Source organism: Macrotis lagotis, chromosome 1 (genome assembly GCF_037893015.1).
Source record: "Macrotis lagotis isolate mMagLag1 chromosome 1, bilby.v1.9.chrom.fasta, whole genome shotgun sequence".
NCBI classification, from domain to species: domain Eukaryota; kingdom Metazoa; phylum Chordata; class Mammalia; order Peramelemorphia; family Peramelidae; genus Macrotis; species Macrotis lagotis.
In genome coordinates, this window is record NC_133658.1 from 277,579,038 (window position 1) to 277,598,301 (window position 19,264).

The window sequence follows — 19,264 nt, forward strand, 5'->3', positions numbered from 1 at the left end:
TCAACAACACCAGAAAAGTTTGCCTGAATTCTCCCTTCTCCCTTATGCCTCAATATTAATTAGTTGCAAAGTCTTAATTTTCTCTTCACAATATTTCTCTCTCCACTAATCTTTCTCTTTAATTATACAGTCACCATTCTCCTCATCTCCTAATTGAACTTTGTCTTTCAGTCTCTCCCTCTTCAATCCATAGCTGCCAAATTAATAATCCCTATTATACAAGTTTAACCAAGTTACTTCCTACTCAAAAGTCTTTGGTGGTTCCTGGTATCTTTGAGAATAAAATAAAAACTCAAACCTTGCTTGGTAAGTGATACTAAAAACCTCCCACCAATCTTCTCAAACCATTATTACCTTCACCCATGCTACATTCAAGTCAAGCTTGCCCATGTGGCATTCTGTCCCCATGCTTAGGCACAGTGAGTGGTTCCCTCATCTCTGGGGTTTGTTCAGTCCTCTTAGAATTCATTCAAGGCTCATCTGAAGGTTTGAGAAGTCATCTTTCCTGATCTCCCCAGATGTTAGTATTCTTCCTCTCTTCAAGTATCTTGAATTATTTAACAGTGAATATCTTGATTCTCCAAGGAAAAGGTAAGCCTCTTGAGGGCAGAAGCTACTTCTTTTGTATTCATCAACTCCTAGCACAGTACCTTACATGCAGTGGGTCTAAATAAATGTTGGTTGACTATCTTTTCTCAGCAATGCTGAGACCCAAAAGAACTCTGAAGGATTTATGATAAATAATGCTATCCATCCCAAAGACAGAGCAGACAGTATCTGAATACAGACTGAAGCATATTTTTTTCATTTTTTCCCTTAAGGTTTCTCTTCTTTTGTGAATATGTGGGAGAGATTATGTTTACTTTTAAAATATGACTATTGTAATAATGTTTTTTTATGGCTACAGATTTTTTAATCTACAAGCAACTTGCTTTCTCAATGAGGGGGAGTAGGGTGGGAGGAAGGGAGGGAATTTGGAAATCAAGGTTTTGGAAGTAAATATTGAACTTGTTTTTGCATGTTACAGGGGGAAAAATTAAAAAGAAATAAATTTAAAAAAAGAAATGCTGGTAAAATGATCAACATGAATTTACATTAGTATGGTTATTATTCATGTAGAGTCTATATTAGATTGCTTTCTGCCATGGGGAGGAGAGAGGGAAGAGAAGGAGAAAAATGTAAAACTCAAAATCTTGCCAAAAAATGATCAGTGAAAACTTTCATTGCATATAGTTGGAAAAACAAATAAATAAATTATTTAAATGAAAAAAAATGTTAGTCGAATTGAATTGCATTTCTGAAAATCAAGTACCAAATATAATTAAACACATAATAGGCACTCAGGACAAACGGGGACAGAGTGATAGAAATTTATTAAATAATTAGTAAAATAAAATAAATTAATTAAATTGAATTTATTCAATTCTTTAGATTCTAGTACCTTAGGGGGGAAAAAAAACAAGAAAGTGACTATTATTAGACACTTTCAAGAAAGTCCCACCCTCTTATCAATAATGGGATTTGTGCATATTCCTTCTGGACTCTTAAGTATGTAAAGGCTTAGGGGAAAAGAATAAATGATTTATTTGTTAGAGCCCTGGGATGTACCTTTCCCTGGATTTGACATCACTTAACATTTTGGGAAATTTGAGTAATCCCACTACTATGAAAGCTGCTACATACCACTGACCATAGTGAAGATGGAGCTGAAGGAACTAGAAGAAAAATTAAAAATAGACATTATGTGATGTTGTGTCAAGGGTTCATGTTTAGATTCTTAAAAAACCCAAGTTTTTTGATAAAGTATTTTCCCATGCTGAAAGTCACTGGGAATGTCCCTTTCTAAAGGACATTCCTACTTGATGATCCCCAATTTCCATGGTTCTTCTGCCATATAGCTTGTCAGACTGACACACTGCCTTGTCAGTCCCCTTACCCCCAGCCCCCATCTTTCCAGTTATGAATGGCTACGGGTTATGGAATGCCTACTGCCAGGAAAAGATAAAATAACTCTGATGCTTGGCTTTCTTCCTCCAAAGAAATAATCCTTCCAGGTAGACACCCCTATGCTCCCACCCATATGGTTTTGTATTAATTTTCTTTTTCTTTAGGTTACAGCAATGTGTTGCTTCATATATATGAATCATGACAAGGGCAGGGAGTGTATTTTCATCTTTCTATGTCCCTCAGAGTTCAGTACAGCATTGAATAACTAGATACTTAGCACGTGTTTAATGAATTGTCAAAAGTGAAATGTCTTCTCAACTAGAGAGTAAACCATCCAAGACTAGGGAACACTGTTTAGTCAACAAGCAGTTATTAAGTACCTACAATACTAAATACTAAGTAAATATATGGGTTAAGTGCTGGAGAGATAAAGGAAGGCAAAACCAGTCCTTGTCCTTAAGGGGTTCATATTGGAGAAGGTGACAAGAAAACAACTTTGTACAAACAAGATGTACATAGGATAAATTGGAGGTAATCTCAGAGGGAAGACACTAATTTAAGGAGGAATGAGGAAAGATAGGATTTTATCTGAGACTTAAAGGGAGTCTGGGAAGTCTAAAGGCCTAGGGTCAGTCAGTGGAAAAAACCCAGGAATTAGGAGAGAGACTGTTTTAGGTGAGGAACAGCAAGGAAGTCAAGGACATTGGATCATAGAGTACATGGAAAGAAGTAAAGCATAAGAAAACCAGAAAGGTAGGAGGGGACCAAGTTAGGAAAGGCTTTAAAAGGCAGGCAGAGAACCTGTTTGAATATGGAGGTGATAGGGACCCAATGGAGTTTGTGGAAAGGGTGTGGATATGTGTGACATGGTCAGTTCTCTGCTTTACAAAGGTGATTTTTGAGAGCTGAGTAGAGGAGAGGCTGGAGTCAGAACACTTATCAGAAGGTTATTACACCAGTTTAATTGTGGAGAGAAGAGGGACTATGTAGGGGTGGTGGAAGGGTTAGTGATGTGAAGACACACTCAACTTGATGATAAACTAGAAATGGGAAGTGAGAGTGAGGAGCTGAGAATAACTCCTAAGTTGGGAGCCTGGATAACTGGAAGGATGTGGTCTTCAGAAAAAGGGAAGTTCTACAGGAGTGAGAATTTGAAAAGAAAGACAGTTCAGTTGTTTACTGGACAGTAAATTTGAGATGTCTCATAGGTAACTGGAGATGTGAGATTAGAGATAGGCAGAGAAATGAGGGATAGATAAATGGATTTGAGAATAAACTTCAATGGGGCAGCTAGGTGGCGCAGTGGATAAAACACCAGCCTTGAAGTCAGGAGGACCTGAGTTCAAATATGACCTCAGACACTTAATAATTGCCTAGCTGTGTGACCTTGGGCAAGTCACATAATCCCATTGCCTTAAAAAAATAAAGAGAATAACCTGCAAAGAGATAAATAAATCAAAATTGATGATAATATTAATAAGGGAAATCGTATGGAGGAGGAAGAAGGGACAAAAGTCCAGAATGGAGGCCAGGGAGCTAGTGGGCACAAGCTGGATGATAATCCAGCAAAGGAGAGTGAAGTCTAGTCAGATAAGTAGGAAGAATACCAGGAGAGAGCCAACAGCATGAAAACCCAGAGAAGAAAGTATTAAGGAGAGAGGATTATTAATTATTAAAAGCTATGGCAAGGTCAAAAAGACAGATTAAGAAAAGAACACTGGATTTGGCAATTCAGAGATCACTGGTAATTTTGCTTCTTCTGTCTCTACCACAATCCTCAACACAGAACTGGCACACAGTAGATATTCAACAAACACTTGTTGATTGACATTAATTTGTTGGGTTTGCACTACTGCTTTTTCTTTTTTTTTTTCCAGGGTTCAAAAAAAATGAGTAATTCAATCTGACATGACTCCATTAGCAACCAACAGTTAGGATTAGAAAGACTTCATTCCTCTCTCTGAAAAAAAATAGTTATCTCTTTGGGAGATTACTAAATTCAGACATTGGAAGGCTTTTAAAGTATTATTAGGGAAGATAGAATGACACTGCTATGGGCTAGGATTCTTGGGTAGAGGAGAAAGCTGTGGCTCTCAGTAACCATGTTGCCCCCAGCCCTGAGGTGTGCTAAATGAAAGGTCTGGAAGGCTTGACTGTCCAGTAAATTGCATTTTAAAGATAAAAGTAAATGTTTTTAGCCCAAGGACCTGAACTTGCTTCAACACAGCATAGCATTTTTTCCCTTGCCTTTCTCCATTTTTCCTTTCTTCTTATCTCATTCCATCTCACCTCAGCTACCCTTACTATCTTATTCATTTAGAGATGTCAGATTCATAACCTGCAAAACTCCCAAGAGAAACCACATTAAAATGTTATTGGGAATGTTTAATGAAATAAGTAAAAATGTAACACAATACAACACATATAATGTTAATTTGTGGTTTTCTAAGTCAATATGTCACAGCAGGGAACCCAATTTGAGTTTGACACAACTGCCTAGTAAATCAACAGAATTTCATCTTCATTTTGCTGATGGGAATCCTTTGCAAACTAAGTAGATTTCCCACTGGAGAATATCACCAAAATAACAGAGAAGGAAAACAAAGTGGAAGCTAAGTTTAACTCCGTCTGGAACCCTCCAGGGAAAAACAACCTTTCCAGTGATGACTCTTAAAAACAGGCTTACTCCTCTCAACTAATATATTTTCAAGTTTTGGGGGATTTCATTGCCCACAATCATGTAATGTTCAAGCTTATCAGTTCTTTTCTTTGCACAAGGTTCTAGGGCCTTATCAGGTTACTAAGGCTTGGGGAAGTTCTCCTGTTACAAAGGGAGGGTGATATCAATGGAAGAGAGTTTCTGTAAAATTGACTGGATCTGATTGATTGAAGCACTAGGAACTTTGGGAGTCAAGTTCTAGGAATGAGATTATGAGAGAGAGGTCTACAAGGCAGTGGGTTAGGATGGGTACCATATATAGATTTTTTCTCCTTCAGGCACCAACAGGGTCCGAATGCTTATTAAATGGGTTGAGAAATGGAAGAAAGGAAGCCTTCAGTTCTAGTTTGGTACTTGAAGTATTTCTTTATTATAGTGGATAAAGCACCAGCCCTGGAGTCAGGAGTACATGGGTTCAAATCCAGTCTCAGACACTTAATAATTACCTAGCTGTGTGGCCTTGGGCAAGCCACTTAACTCCATTTGCCTTGCAAAAACCTAAAAAAAAAAATAATGCTGGAGATTGAACCCAGGTACTCCTGACTCCAGGGCTGGTGCTTTATCCACTACGCCACCTAGCCACTCTAATTTTACCTTTTTCAATGGAATTAACATTCACACAGAAACAGTTTTGGAACAGATTAGTCTCCTGTTATTATTCTTTTAAAATTAAGATTCTATAGGCTATCATACAGGTGGGCAAAAACTCTTTGGAGTCAGAGGGACCTTGGTTCAACTCTTACCCCAGCTGCTTTCTAGCAGTGTGACACTAGGAAAGTTACTCTTCTACATCAATAGGGGTCAGACTATAGGGTTACCAAGTCCCCTTTCAATTAAATCTGTGATTACTGACTTTTGAGGCTGAAGAAAAGTATTTGTTCTCAAGCATATTTTTGGTAGGCTAACAAAAAATATCCTTCCATAGCACTCATGAATATCCTCCACAGCACATATGAATTATATTTTTTTCCTTAAATTAGTTTTCATAGGCTCCATATGGAAGTGAGACATTTTTGGTTCCATTCAACAAATCCAATGGTGTATATGTATTATTAACATATACTACTATCAATCAGTCAATCAACAAATATTTATTAAGCACCTACTATGTACTTAGGTTACAAAGAAAAACAAAAGACAGTCCCTGTTCTCAAGGAGCTCACAGCCTAACTGAAGGAGCAACAAGCAAACAACTATGTACAAACAAGATGTATACAAGTTAAATTGGAAACAATCAACAAAGGGAAGACACTAAAATTAATGGGGATCAGAGAACGGCTACTTATTGATATTGAGGTTTTTAGTGGGAATTTGAAGAAAGCCAGGAAAGTCAGGAAGTAGAGATAAGGAGGGAGACAGTCAGTGAAAATGCCCAATTGAGAGGGTTTTTTGGTCTTTGCAAGGCAATGGGATTAAATGACTTGCCCAAGGTCACACAACTAGGTAATTAAGTGACTGAAGCCACATTTGAGCTCAGGTCCTCCTCACTCCAGGGCCCCTGCTCTATCTACTGTGCCACCTAGATGCTCCTTGGAGTATTAAATGTATGGAATAGCAAGAAGGATCCAAGACCATGTTGGGGGGAAGGTAGCAAAAAGCATAAGAGGACTGGAAAGGTTGGGGAGGGAAGAGGTTATTAAGCATTTTAAAAGGCAAGCAAAAAAAAAAGGCAAGCAGAGGATTTTATATTTGATCTTGGAGATGATAGAGAACCACTGGAATTTGTTCATTATTGAGGGTGATATGGTGAGATTTGAGCTTAAGGAAAATCACTTTGAGAAGTAGAGTGGGGAAAGACTTGAGGCAAGTCAACCTACCAGCAAACCATAGCAATAGTCTAGGGATGAGATGATGTATTCTTTGCTATCAGTGTCAGAGGAGACATGAGAATATTGAAGAAATATTGCAAAAGTAAAATGCACAGTCCTTGGCAATCGATTCGATGTTGAGAGGTGAGAGATAGTGAGCAATCCAGAATGACTTCTGGGGGGAATGGTGTTGCCTTTGAGGGAAAGAGGGAGGTTGGGAGATTTTAGGAGTAAAGATAATTTTGGATGTATTGAGTTTAATATGTTGACTGGAGTTGGAGTAGGAGATGAGTCATTAATATAGAAATGATAATGAAATCCATGGGAGCAAATGAGATCACAAAGTGAAATGGTATAGAGAAAGAAGAGAAGACCCAGGACAGAACCTTGAAAGAAACCTGTGGTTTAGAGGGATTGATCTAGAAAAGGAGACAAAGAAGAATAGAGTTAATAAATAGGAAGAGAACCAAGAAGACAGTAAGTAATGTCCCAAAACCTTAGAGATAGGGCAAAGAGAAGGAAGATTCAGAAACAATCATTGGATTTGGCAATTAAGAGTAGAATGATGGGGCGGCTAGGTGGCACAGTGGATAAAGCACCAGCCCTGGAGTCAGGAGTACTTGAGTTCAAATCTGGCCTCAGACACTTAATAATTTACCTATCTGTGTGGCCTTGGGCAAGCCACTTAACCCCATTGCCTTACAAAAACCTAAAAAAAAAAAAAGTGGAATGATAAGCTAGATAATAAGGAGTTAAAAAGAGAGTGAGAGAGAAAATGGAGGTGTCTAACTTGGCCTTTTTTGTGTAGGTACAGAGATTAACTACAAGGAGTAAAGCCATCTCTTCCTGTGAGATGGGGGTAAAGAAATAGTGGTAAAAGGTATATGAATGAAATGAGTTGAGGAAAAGAGAAGGGACCACCCACTTTTTTCTTTTTAAGATATGAAGTAAGGTCCTTGACTGAGGGGATGATGGAGGGGGAAAGCCAGTAGGAAGTTTGAGGATAGATGAAAAGTTTCAAAAGAGTTACTGTGGAGGGGGGGATGTGATAAGCAAGGTATAGTAGGACTGCCTAGAAGCAATGAGGGTCCAGATAACATTGTGTAACATAAATCAAGATGGTTGAGTGATTTTCTCTACTTTTGTGAATTGATCCAAGACTAATGAGAATTAGCAGGGTGCAATCAGCAAAATGAAAAAGGGACAGGGACTCAAGAGTAAAGGACAGTGTAGAGTTGAACTGGTTCACCAAAGGATCAAGATTAAGAATGGAGTGGTTAGTGTAGAGGTAATGGTGCAGGAGAGAACCAAGGAGTCAAGAATTGAAAGTTACTAAGTGGAGATGGCCGAGGAGAAGAAATCCAATAGATTATGGTTAGATAAAGGGATTTCAATGTGAAAGTGGCATATTTGTGGAAGATGCCAAGAATGGAGTTATGATCTTTATATATGATTGAAAAGCAGTGGAGGATTAGCTCATGGGAAGTGAGTAGGTTAAAGAACTGAGTGTTAGAGTGTTTGAGGGAGAACCAATATATATGTTGAAGTCCTTAAGAATGAAGGCAGGAGTTGGAAAGGAGAGGAAAAACTGTGAGCCAGGTACTGAAGTCATTGAGGAAGAAAGGGGCATGAGTTAGAAGTCTGTAGAAAAAAAGTTACTAGGATTTTGATTGGGTGGTGGAGGTGAACTGCATGAATCTCAAAGGAGGAGAGTGATGGAGGTAAGGGGGAGAACCTAGAAGTGGCAATGAGAAACTGGGAATATTCCAGTTCCTCTGCCATGATCAGTCTGCTGAGGAGAATGAGAGAAGGTATAGTTAGTACCAGAAAGGGTGGCCAAGGAGGCTGTCATGGGGGGCGGGGAAGCCAGGTTTCAGTAAGAGTTAGAATATAGACTATATACAGAGTGGGGGCTCAATTAATGTTGTTGAATGATTGAGTGAAAGGACTATCTTAACACTATCTCCCCCAGCCTGTGAGTGAGAGAGCCCATCCCTGACTCATGCCTTTTGGATTATATTATGTTCCAGTCTCCAGTGGAGGAGTTGGTCCATGGGGTTCAGGTCAGTCTAGGCTTCGCTTGTGGCATTTCCCATCTCTGCCATCACAGCTGCTGATTACACTGCTGGCATCTGCCTAGATTTCCTGGCTGGGTTTTTTTTCTTTCCCATAACAAGAGGTGGTGGCAGGCCTCAGGGGTAACAAAGGCCTGGTAGCTATGAGGAACAGATACTTCCTCTGCTCCCCAGGTGCCAATCTTACTCTTTCCCCACTCCCTTCTCTTATGATCACTGACATTTTTCATTCAAAATTCCAGCACTACAGTAGAGTAGAATTCCACTAATAATGCTGCTGTTGGGGGGCCAAGAAAGGACAGGAAAATTCTTTTAGGATATTAATGCTTGGGGTCAGAGGGAACCATCTTATAATGCTTGCATTAAAGGAGCAAGATAAATGTTTTGACACTTGTTTTTTTTTTGGGGGGGGTGAGAGGCAGTATGCTGGAGTGAATAGAGAGGCAGCCTCAGAATCCAGGAAGATGGCTTCAAATCCTCCCTCCGACATAGGGTGACTATGGGTCACCCAGTCATTTAATCTCTCTGAGCTCTAGGCAATTCTAAGACTTTAAGTTGCAGAGAATATGACAACGTGCATTATCAAAGGGAATTTTCTCATCTAAAAGTTGCCTATATCATATTTTGCATGACTTCACATCTATAATGGTACTATTGCTTCCCTTCTCAAAGGTAGGGGAGGGGTTGAAAGAGGGGGATAATTTGAAACTGAAAATAATAAGAAATATTTGATTGCCTATTTTGATGAAATAACATGTAGTTTGTTTTTTTTTCTTTTAGGTTTTTGCAAGGCCATGGGGTTAAGTGGTTTGCCCAAGGCCACATAGCTAGGTAATTATTAAGTGTTTGAGGGCATATTTGAACTCAGGTCCTCCTGACTTCAGGGCCAGTGTTCTATACATTTTATCACCTAACCACCCAATCATATGTAGTTCTAATCCCTATCTCTATCATTACTGGGGTAGAGTGAGAGATGCAGGAGTAGTTCCATTGTAATATTAGGGATTAGAATAATCCTATCAAGAAATAAATCTATCCTCTTACTTTCTCTTCCACTCTTTATTTCCATTACAATCTATCCAGATTTCTTTTCCCCTCAGGTCCCCATAAAGATAAGATGGTTGATGGCAACAAAAGGCTACAATTTAAACCAAGTCTTATCTACATTATATTTCTCCTTTGCTTGAAGTTGGATTTTTTTTGGGAGTTCCCTGGCTATTTCTGGGCTCAGCTCTGTGTGATGGTCATTTCAATTCTTCACATGGTTGTCAATACAAAGAGGTAGTAGAAACTTTAATTTCAAGATGTCTATAGTCAAGATCATCCTTAATATTGAAGGAGAAGAAATAGTGTCTTGAGAGGAAAACCAAATGTAGAAACATGAGGCTGGTCCTCATGGAAGACCAAACCGGCCATTTACTGTCTTACCAAGGCAAATCACTGAATCCCTCTAAGCCTCAGTTACTTCCAACTATAAAATGAGGATTATGGTACTTACTTCAAAGTGTTGTTGTGAGGATCAAATGCAGATAATATATGAAAAAGGGATCTGTAAATGCTAAAGTGCTATATGTAAGTCACCATTATGACAGGTTTTTTTTTTTTAGGTTTTTTTATTTTTATTTTTTGCAAGGCAAATGGGGTTAAGTGTCTTGCCCAAGGCCACACAGCTAGGTAATTATTAAGTGTCTGAGACTGGATTTGAACCCAGGTACTCCTGACTCCAAGGCCGGTGCTTTATCCACTGTGCCACCTAGCCGCCCCCCTATGACAGTCTTTTTATTAGAAATGGAAAAGATGTGGTCCATTGTTGTACATTGATTATTAAAGTTGACTTATTTCTTAATATGGTCATCAAAGGTGCCCTTAATTCATATAGAGATGAATTTCAAAGATTTCATAAATGGAAGATCAGACACATAGATGACAATTATTGAGGAAGATATATAAAGAATATAAGATCCCACTGTATTTCCAGTTTGTTGATAATTTTTTAAAAATTTGATTGCAGGAACTTTAAAGGCTCTTTTCCAATAAAATGTCCCCTACTCATATTTTAAAATCACTTGGGGGTTCCTGAAAGATCTACTAAAAAGAAATGATTCTATTTAATGACTCTTTGACCATAAACATTAGGTAAGACATAAAAAAACAAAGATGAAAAAAAGTTCAATATAGTCAGAGTTGAAGAGAAATTCTCCGAAGGTGAGGCTTGTGGATGACACTGTACTAACTGCATCAACACCAAGAACACTACAATGCCTCTTAGAAGAGATCTGTAATCACTCAGAAGAGTTTGGACTAATCATCCATATAGGAAAGACTAAATAAATGAAGAAGAATCTATTGTTTATACTGAAGTGCATTTAGATGGACAAGTTATAAGTATTCTTATAAAATGGTATATATGCTTGGGACAGAGTTCAGTAAGAAGAGGGGTGGGTTGGAATTCATTTGGGAAACTGTAAATCTTTTTTCATAACCCCAAGTTTCCTAAGAAAGCAATGGTCCAACAAACATTTTCTTTCTACCCTCCCCACCCTCCACCAGTGTAAAAGAAGAAAAAAAACCCCAAAGACCAATGTGGTTAATACCAACATCCTACCAATGCCGCTGTAGGCAATGAATGACACATGGAATATAAGTCTTCAAATAATTAAAAATCACATGGAAGGTGATGGTTTGGAAAAATTGCATTCTTGTGAGTGGAACAAAGAATCACTTAGGGATGGATGAAAGGATTGAAATAAAGTAACACAAATTTGTAGGGAACCCAGTCAGTATAGCTTTGTGACTTTCTCTAGCTTTGTTTAGCAGCATATGAATAAGAGGAAAAGCAAGGCATGGCAGAAGTAATCCAAAATTGATGAAGCTTGACAGGGAAAGATCAATGATAGGCTAAAGGTGGCAAGGAACTCTGGAGAAGAGGACTGTGTAAAATTGAACTGGTTCATTAATGGGACAAAATAGGGAAATGAGGAGAATGTAGACAGTTACAGGGGTTATGAATGATCTGGAAAGAATTGAGAGGTCTGAGATTAGAGATTACTATGAGGATGAGAAAGAGGGCTTGGGTCTGGTTGCAAGACAGAGGGAAAGGTGAAATGGAAACTCAATATGATGAAAAAAGGGAATTTCAAACATCAATGAACATAGATACATTTGTGAATGATGAATGAATCAAATCTGTGTGTGTGGCTGAGGTAAGGAAGAGGAATAAGTTGAGAATCTAGGAAGTTAAGGTATTTGCAGGAAGATTATTTGTTAGGCAGTGAATTCATTGAGAAAAGAAACAAAGCATCCTGGAGTTCGGTAGACAACAGCTATCAGAATTTTTGATTGGCTGATAGATATGGTTACTGACTGATGGTGGCAGAGAGAAAACCAGGAAGTTGAATTGGGAAAAAGTAGCTGTAAAGGGTTGCCTGGGAGTTAATGTCATCCAGAGGACATCCAGGTGGCAGAAAGAGCCAGAATATGGAAGGAATGGGAAAGATTTAAGATGAAAGCAAGTTTGTTTCCTATGGAATAAGTATTCCATGAAGCACAGAAGATGGGGTTGAGTAACTTTAGAGTAGAACTTTAGAGTGGGCTGGGGTGCGTAGGTCAGGGCTAGTGTGGAATACTCTAGGTTATTAAAAAACCAAAAGGCATCAATAAAAACTGAAAAAAAAAGGAGGGTAAAAAAGATACAACACACTGAACTTTACCAAACACATCCATGGCCATGGTTACCAACATCACTATTGGTAGGGAAGCAATGAAACCACCTCATATGTGGATATAATATATTCCTTACTAGTTTGGGCTACTTTTCTCTGAAGATTCAAGTCTGCTATTAGCAAGACCAAGTTTATAGTTTTCATTGCTATACGGCCATGTGGTCATATTTCTTAGTACTCTGGGGAAGAACTTTGTTCTTTGTAGGTTGGTTCCTTAACTCTGGTCAGTCATCTCACAAATCCATGCTGTGGTACCTAAGAGGACAGGGTAAGAAATTGCTATTCAGTACTCTTCTTACTACAGGAACCATATCATCTCAGCTTTGGGTCACCTCAATAGGTAAGGACAATCTGCTGACTGTCTCTTCTGTGTGTGTGTCTCAGTGCCTCCAGGCAGAGGGTTCTTACTGTTGGGGCTAGCCTAGGCACGTGGAGCATTGGCTGGGATGCCTTCACCAATGAGAGAGCTCCCCCCGCAAGGAGTAGAAAAAAATCCCAGGAGTCGTTCTGTGAGAACATTCTCAGAGGGCAGCGCACTTTGTATTTGGAATAATTTTCCATTCCATTTATATATAAAACAGGAGGCAGTACTGGGGTCCCAGTTTTCCAGGATTTCATTTCTCTGCTGAAGGATGACCCCATGTCAGCTGCCCTAAGAATAACAGACAAAATTTCCAGGGAAAATGCAGAAGGCAGGAAAATCATGCCCTCCCAGTGCCCCTGGGGTTGCTTGGCCAGTGGCTCTGCATGCTGGAGTAGAACAGGCTCAACTTGGCTCTGCACAATCCTTCATTTCAATCCCTAGTCCCTCAATTTTTCTGCAATGGAGATGGGAGTCTTGGGGGTTCTGGGGTGAAATGTTTCCAAGTCAGAAGTATCTTAGAGTAGGTGGACACATCTTATCAAATGGAGCTAAACAACCACCTCAGAGACATGTAGACTGAGACTTAAAGGTATCTTATTCAAGTCTTGACTCTTAAACTGGAAATTCTGTGGCCAGAAATAACAAAGGGATGAAGGTAGATGAAGGAATATTGACACCTTTATATAGGATTTTCTTAACTTATATTTAAAAACTTCCTAGTTTACTCCCAAGGCCTTTGGACAGAGAGTTGCTTCAAGCTCTAATAGTCATGCATGCATTCAGCTAGGCAGAGAAGTGAGAGAGCACTGGATCTAGAAGTCAGAAGACCTGACTAGTCTAAAATCCAGCCTTGGATACTTACCAGCTAACTGAGCTTACTAGTGGCCTAACTGGGCAAGTCACTTAACCTCTTTGGGTTTCGGGCTCCTCATTTGTAAAATGGGGATAATAATGACACCTCCCTCCCAAAGTTGTTGTGAGATAATTCTTGTAAAGTGCTTTAGAACCTTAAAGTGTGAATTGAATGCTGGCTTATTATTAACTACATGGCTTTTAAAGTCAAAAAATTTTCTTCACAACAACCAGTCAATCAACAAACATTTATTAAAATGCTTTCTATCTGCTAGCTCCTGAATCAGAAAGGTTCAAGATTTGCTTGAGGTCACACAGCTAGCATGGTTCAAAGCCTAGATTTGAATTCAAGTTTCCTGACTCCAAGTCTGGCAGGCTATCCACTATATTATATGCTATCTTGCCTTATAACAAAAGTAGCTGCCATCTGAGACATTTGTAGGAGACAAACTGTGTTGTGACTTTTTTTACTGACTCACTCTTAAATGTAATGCAGAAGAAAAATTATGACTTGGAAATAGAGGATCAGGGCTGAAAATCCAGTTTTGCTTCTTATTATCAATGTGACCATGGACAAATCACTTCCCTTTTCTGGGCCTCAGTTTCCCCTTCTGAAAAAAGGTAAATGTATCAGATAATCATTATCTATCTAATGCTTTCTGTTTCAGGATTAATTCCATTTCCTGACCTTGTTTGGTTTCATATATTTTATACAGAACTTTAAAAAGATTATTTTTAATATCATAAGATAATAGATTATAATTATAGATTTAAAGGTCATCTAGTCTATCTCACTCATTTCCCAGATCAAGAAGCAGATCACTGAGATTGGAATCCAGGCCTTCTGATGCAATAAATCTCTCTCTCTTTTTATATAGCACTTTTCTGACAAAAATCCAGTGAGCTGACTTTTACTTTGTTGTTTACAAAGAAGGATCAGTATCAGAGAGTTCAATCTGGGTTTCCTAATTCCAGGTCCAAGACTCTACCATATTATTCTACCCACACAGGTGTACTTGGTTGTGGCTGGGCTGTAGAGGGCAGGAGGTACAGCTTTTGTCTTTCTAAACTTTTCCTTGAAATTTTGATGGTCTCATGTCATTTCAAACATTTAATAAGCTATGTTGAGATGAGTGCCTGAGTGCTCATCCCTATTGTTGAATACTCTGGGGGAGAGATAAATAGAATCAACTTGCCTTCAGGGTATTTATAGGGTTAAGAAGACATTATTGGTTCTTTATCAGGTTTAAAAACTGCCCTAGTCTGCCAAGTATATAGCTCCTCCCTTCTCATGCTTGGCCATATCATTGATCTGATTTCAAAGCCAAGTCTCCCAGTTGGTCCCACTATGACCTTAGCCTGGGTCCCTTCCCTCCTGTTTTATTCCTCTATAGCCTCAGCTGTCTTCTAAAAGAGACCAGAGTTGCTCCAGGTTGTAAATTCAAACAGGCTTGTTGTAGCTGATCACCCATGAGACGGAATTTTTGCTTCCTAATGGGATTGCTCTAGTGTCTCCCTCTCAAAACCCACGCCTCCCATTCCCAGCTGTTAACTTGGCCTGGACAAGTCTCATGTTATCCAGGCCAAATTAAGCCTGGAAGTGGACTGGTCTGACAGTTCTTCCCCAGTGTTATTTGGAACAGACCTCCAATTCCAGGCTAGTGAGGAAGACAATCTGGATGTTCTACCCAGGGCCAGCTGGGGCAGTGGGGCCTGTGGTCTCTGCTCTGAGGGGGGAAGAGACCCCAAAGCATAGTGTTTTAAGCCCTCTGGGAGAGCCATCTGTGGGAGGCCTACAAGGGCCTTCTCCCTTTCACATTTTCTGCCTCAGTTCTCCCACATTAATGGACGCTTCTTACTAATGAGCTGTTTAAATACTTCTCAGAGGCCCCTGCTAGATGGACAGAGCTATCTTGTGGGCACCAGGTCCATAGAGAAAGGCCTGATAAAAGGAACAGAGTCGTTTACTCTCCTGGGATCTTGTCCAAAGAACAATTATCTCCTTGGTGTCAGGCTGCTCAAAAAGGAGTAGATTGAAACAATCTTTTACAGTGACTGGAGATGGATTGGCCATTTTCTTGGGATGCAGCGAGGGAGACAATGATTTTTCCAGGCGCCTGAGAGGTGGAGGACTATCCAACGGTTGCTATCAGCTCTTTAACACATAACAGTGTGGCCTTCCCACACAGCCCTCTCCTTGTCTGGTCTCTGACAGTCACTGGGTCTCTTCTCTGGTTGGTCTTCCCTTTCCCTTGGTGCTCAGAGGCTCAGTCCAAGTCCAGGTCTCACTATAGTAAAAGCCAGAAGTCTTAAGTGGGGAATTTCTTGTGAATCTAGACTGGGAATGAAGTCAGAAGAGTTCAAGGCAAGTGAATGGGAGGAGAGAGGATGGGGTGGGGTTCTTCTACTCTATTTCTTAATAAACCCTGGAGTCAGGGCTAAGGCTTAAGGGTACCAAGTTCAGAAGGAGGTTGCTTCTACAGTTCTGCATTTCTTTCCTTTTGGGGTCTTACCTTGCTGGTAGGTCAGGGGAGCTGAGCAGGCAGGAAGGCCAAAGGTTACCCTGGGACATTTAGATGGTGCCTTAGGGTTTATGGCTAACTCATCTCAATTCAGCCAACACTTACTAAGGGCTTCTTCTAGGAGCTGGGAAGAAAAGGATGAAAACAACCCTTAAGAAGCTTACACTTCCCACAAAACACTTCCTTCACAACAAGGAGGTAACAAAAATATGATTATCCTTATTTTACAAAGAAGGAAGTTAAGAGCCTTGCTCCAAATCAACCAGCTAAGAAGCAGAGCAGTCAAGGTTCCACCAGCCAGCTCTGCCCTTCCTAGGGAAGCTTCTTCCTTGGACCAATCCTGCCAGGAGTTTTCTTGGAAAGGTCTAGCAAGGGGAAGCGGAGCGACGGGGCCATGAAGCCGGCTGTGGATGAGATGTTCCCTGAGGGCGCCGGGCCCTACATGGACCTGGACGAGGCTAGAGGCAGCACGGGGCTCCTGATGGACTTGGCTGCCAACGAGAAGGCCGTGCACGCGGACTTCTTCAATGATTTCGAAGATCTTTTTGATGATGATGATATCCAGTGAAGTGATTTCCAGCCATGGAAACCCAAGATGTTAATTCTTTGATTTGTAGCAGTAGCATAAATACCACTTTTATTTAATCCAAACATGGTTTATGATTTCTAAAGAGCTTTTGGAAATCACTTAAAGTTGGGGCATGATTACCAAGACAGGAAATGAACTATAAAAAAATGTTAACCATTAAGAAGTTGCTGTAGATATCTTTTAATATCAGCTGTTGTTCTTATCTGAATAAATATGAAAAGGGTTTTATTTGTATATAGTTCTATTTTTCCACATTTGAATGATGTCACGATTTGATGGATAATTTTGAAAAATAAATTGTTTATGTTTTGGAATGCTGATTCAAACAGCAAATTTGTCAGCTTATCAAATACATAATAAAATTTTTCCTAAAAAAAAAAAAAGAAAGGTCTAGCAGGAGGGCAAAAGCCTCAATGAATGTATTCGGAAAATACTAAGAATCTGCCAGTATGCATGGTCTAGTGGTGAGCATGCCAAGAAGGGTCTGACCTCACCCTGCCCAATCAGGAATCCTTTAGAGGTTTGAAGGGGTTTCCAAACTCCCCTCCTTCCTCATACTCAGGGGTGTTATTGGCAGGAGGGGAAAGGAAGAGGCACAGAAAGGCTCTGCCTGGATGCACAGCTCCTGAGTAATGATATGAATCAGCCCTGGGCTTCAAACTCTGTCCTTCTGTAGAGACAGAGGCTCTAAGGGCTGGGGCAGTCCAGTCTCTGCAGGAGAGGACCTGAAGTCAAACTACATCAGATCCTAACATGGCTAGAAATACCGGGAGGGTCCAAGCTGTCTGGGCCAAAGTCAGCTGATCCTCAGGAGGGGAGACAAACTACACCCAGAGAGGTGCAAAGTGGGAGGTATGTGGGCCTTGGGTGTAAAATAGATGGGGGAAGTCAACTGAACTGGGGAAAAAAATCCTTGAGAGTCAAGATCAAAGTGATGTTTCTACGGAAGCCAAAAGATTTCATTCCTGAGAAATGATTCATGAGAGGTTCCTACTTGGTCCTGTGGCCCACATCCCCTCACAGTAATGCCAGGAGTCCGGGTTCTCCTGCCCTGAGCTGTCCTGCCTTCTGGGCACAGCTGTACTAAAGGGAAGATTCTTTTATCTCTAATTCTGGGGCACTGGCATGATGAGCTAAGATGTAGGTCCCCCACCATTGCTGGTAGAATATTCAGGGTTTTCCTACAGTATCCTGCATTCTTTTTCAACCACAGTTTAGCTATGCCCAATTCGGAAGAAATGCAGATGGGAGATTTTATGAAGATCTGGGCTCCCACATTTTGTCTGATTTCATCTCCGGTGAAACCACTAGACACCCACTCTGTGCAACCAATTAAACCTGTGGTTTTGTGAGCTGGAGGATCCTGGTGACTAAATCCTCTATATATAAGTGGCAGGAAGCCAGATATCCTGTGCAGCTGCCTATTGCTCCCTGGAGAGACAGGACGGCCCCAGGAGAGAGTCTCAGAACACTGGCCAGAGTAAAAAGAAGAGCCAGCAGAATAGGACAGTATCTTCTCTAGGGAAAAAGTCACAACTAATGAAGGAAAATAAACCAGTGGATCCAAAGAAGTAGGCTCAAGCAAAGGCTACTGAGAAGGGAACCCAGCAAACCAAACATTAGCCTACAGCACTCACATTCTCTGCTCTGTAAATCACCCCTCAAAAGTATTTTCAAATCTACTCAGGTAGCTATCAGTGAGATGCTGGGAAGAAGAGAGCATGGTTGGGGAAGAAGAGATGGCAGATCTCTTTTCTACAGTCAGAAGTCCACAGAAATGAAGGGATAGTCCTTGAGAGGATGTAAGCATTGCTTTCCAAGAATAGTTTAATGCAACCATAATTTTATTAACTTTTTTTTAAGCAGCCATGTCACACTGCTGATTCATATTAAGCTTGTAATCAATAAAATTCTGCATTGGATATTGAAAGAACTTAAAGATATCTAGGTGTGGATCTCACTTCTGACATATTTACTGGATGACCATAGGCAGGTCCTTTAATCTCTCCAATGCTCAATTTCCTCATCTATCTGTAGTCTGTACCATACAGAATGATGTGAGGATTGAATGAGTTAATGTGTATAAAGTGTTCTGTAAACTTTACAGTGCTACAGAGATGTCAGTTATTATTATTGTTATCATTCTTTGAATTCTGACCTTGAGGTTTTTTTTTTTTTTTGCAAGGCGATGGGGTTAGTGGCTTGTCCAAGGCCACACAGCTACGTAATTATTAAGTGTCTGAGACTGGATTTGAACTCAGGTACTCCTGACTCCAGTGCTCTATCCACTGCTTCACCTAGCTGCCCTGAGTTTTTTTTTAAATTAGAGTAACATATTTATCTATATTAAAATTCAACTTGTTAGATTTGGTCTACATCTATGGATAAGGAATCACTGGGAAAATTTCTTCCCTTTTGTGTATCCCAGTTTGACTTCTTGGCAGTAAATGAACACAATCTCAGTCACCTCCAATGAACATCCCTCATCTTTTGCACCACCCAAGAGGTCAGGGATGAAAAGCACTGGAGAAAATTGGGGAGGTCAGATGGAGAGTCCAGGGGTGAGTATGTGTACTGGCAGAAAGCCAGCCTCTGGGAGAAGAGGAAATGCTGGTAAATCTGAGACCACAGTTGATAGCAGCTTCTTGTTGGATTTCCCAGTGGCT

At 40.1% G+C, this 19,264-nt stretch overlaps 1 protein-coding gene, 1 long non-coding RNA gene and 1 pseudogene across 8 annotated transcripts in view; 2 read left to right on the forward strand and 1 right to left on the reverse strand.

The window, feature by feature from the left end:
- EXD3 (exonuclease 3'-5' domain containing 3) overlaps positions 1 to 19,264 on the reverse strand; it is a 441,427-nt gene that overhangs the window by 89,534 nt on the left and 332,629 nt on the right. The window lies entirely within an intron of this gene.
- Positions 1 to 19,264, forward strand: part of LOC141505090 (uncharacterized) — a 54,485-nt gene that overhangs the window by 21,623 nt on the left and 13,598 nt on the right. The gene's annotated exons all lie outside the window — the stretch shown is intronic.
- Positions 16,137 to 16,797, forward strand: LOC141505089 (COP9 signalosome complex subunit 9 pseudogene; annotated as a pseudogene).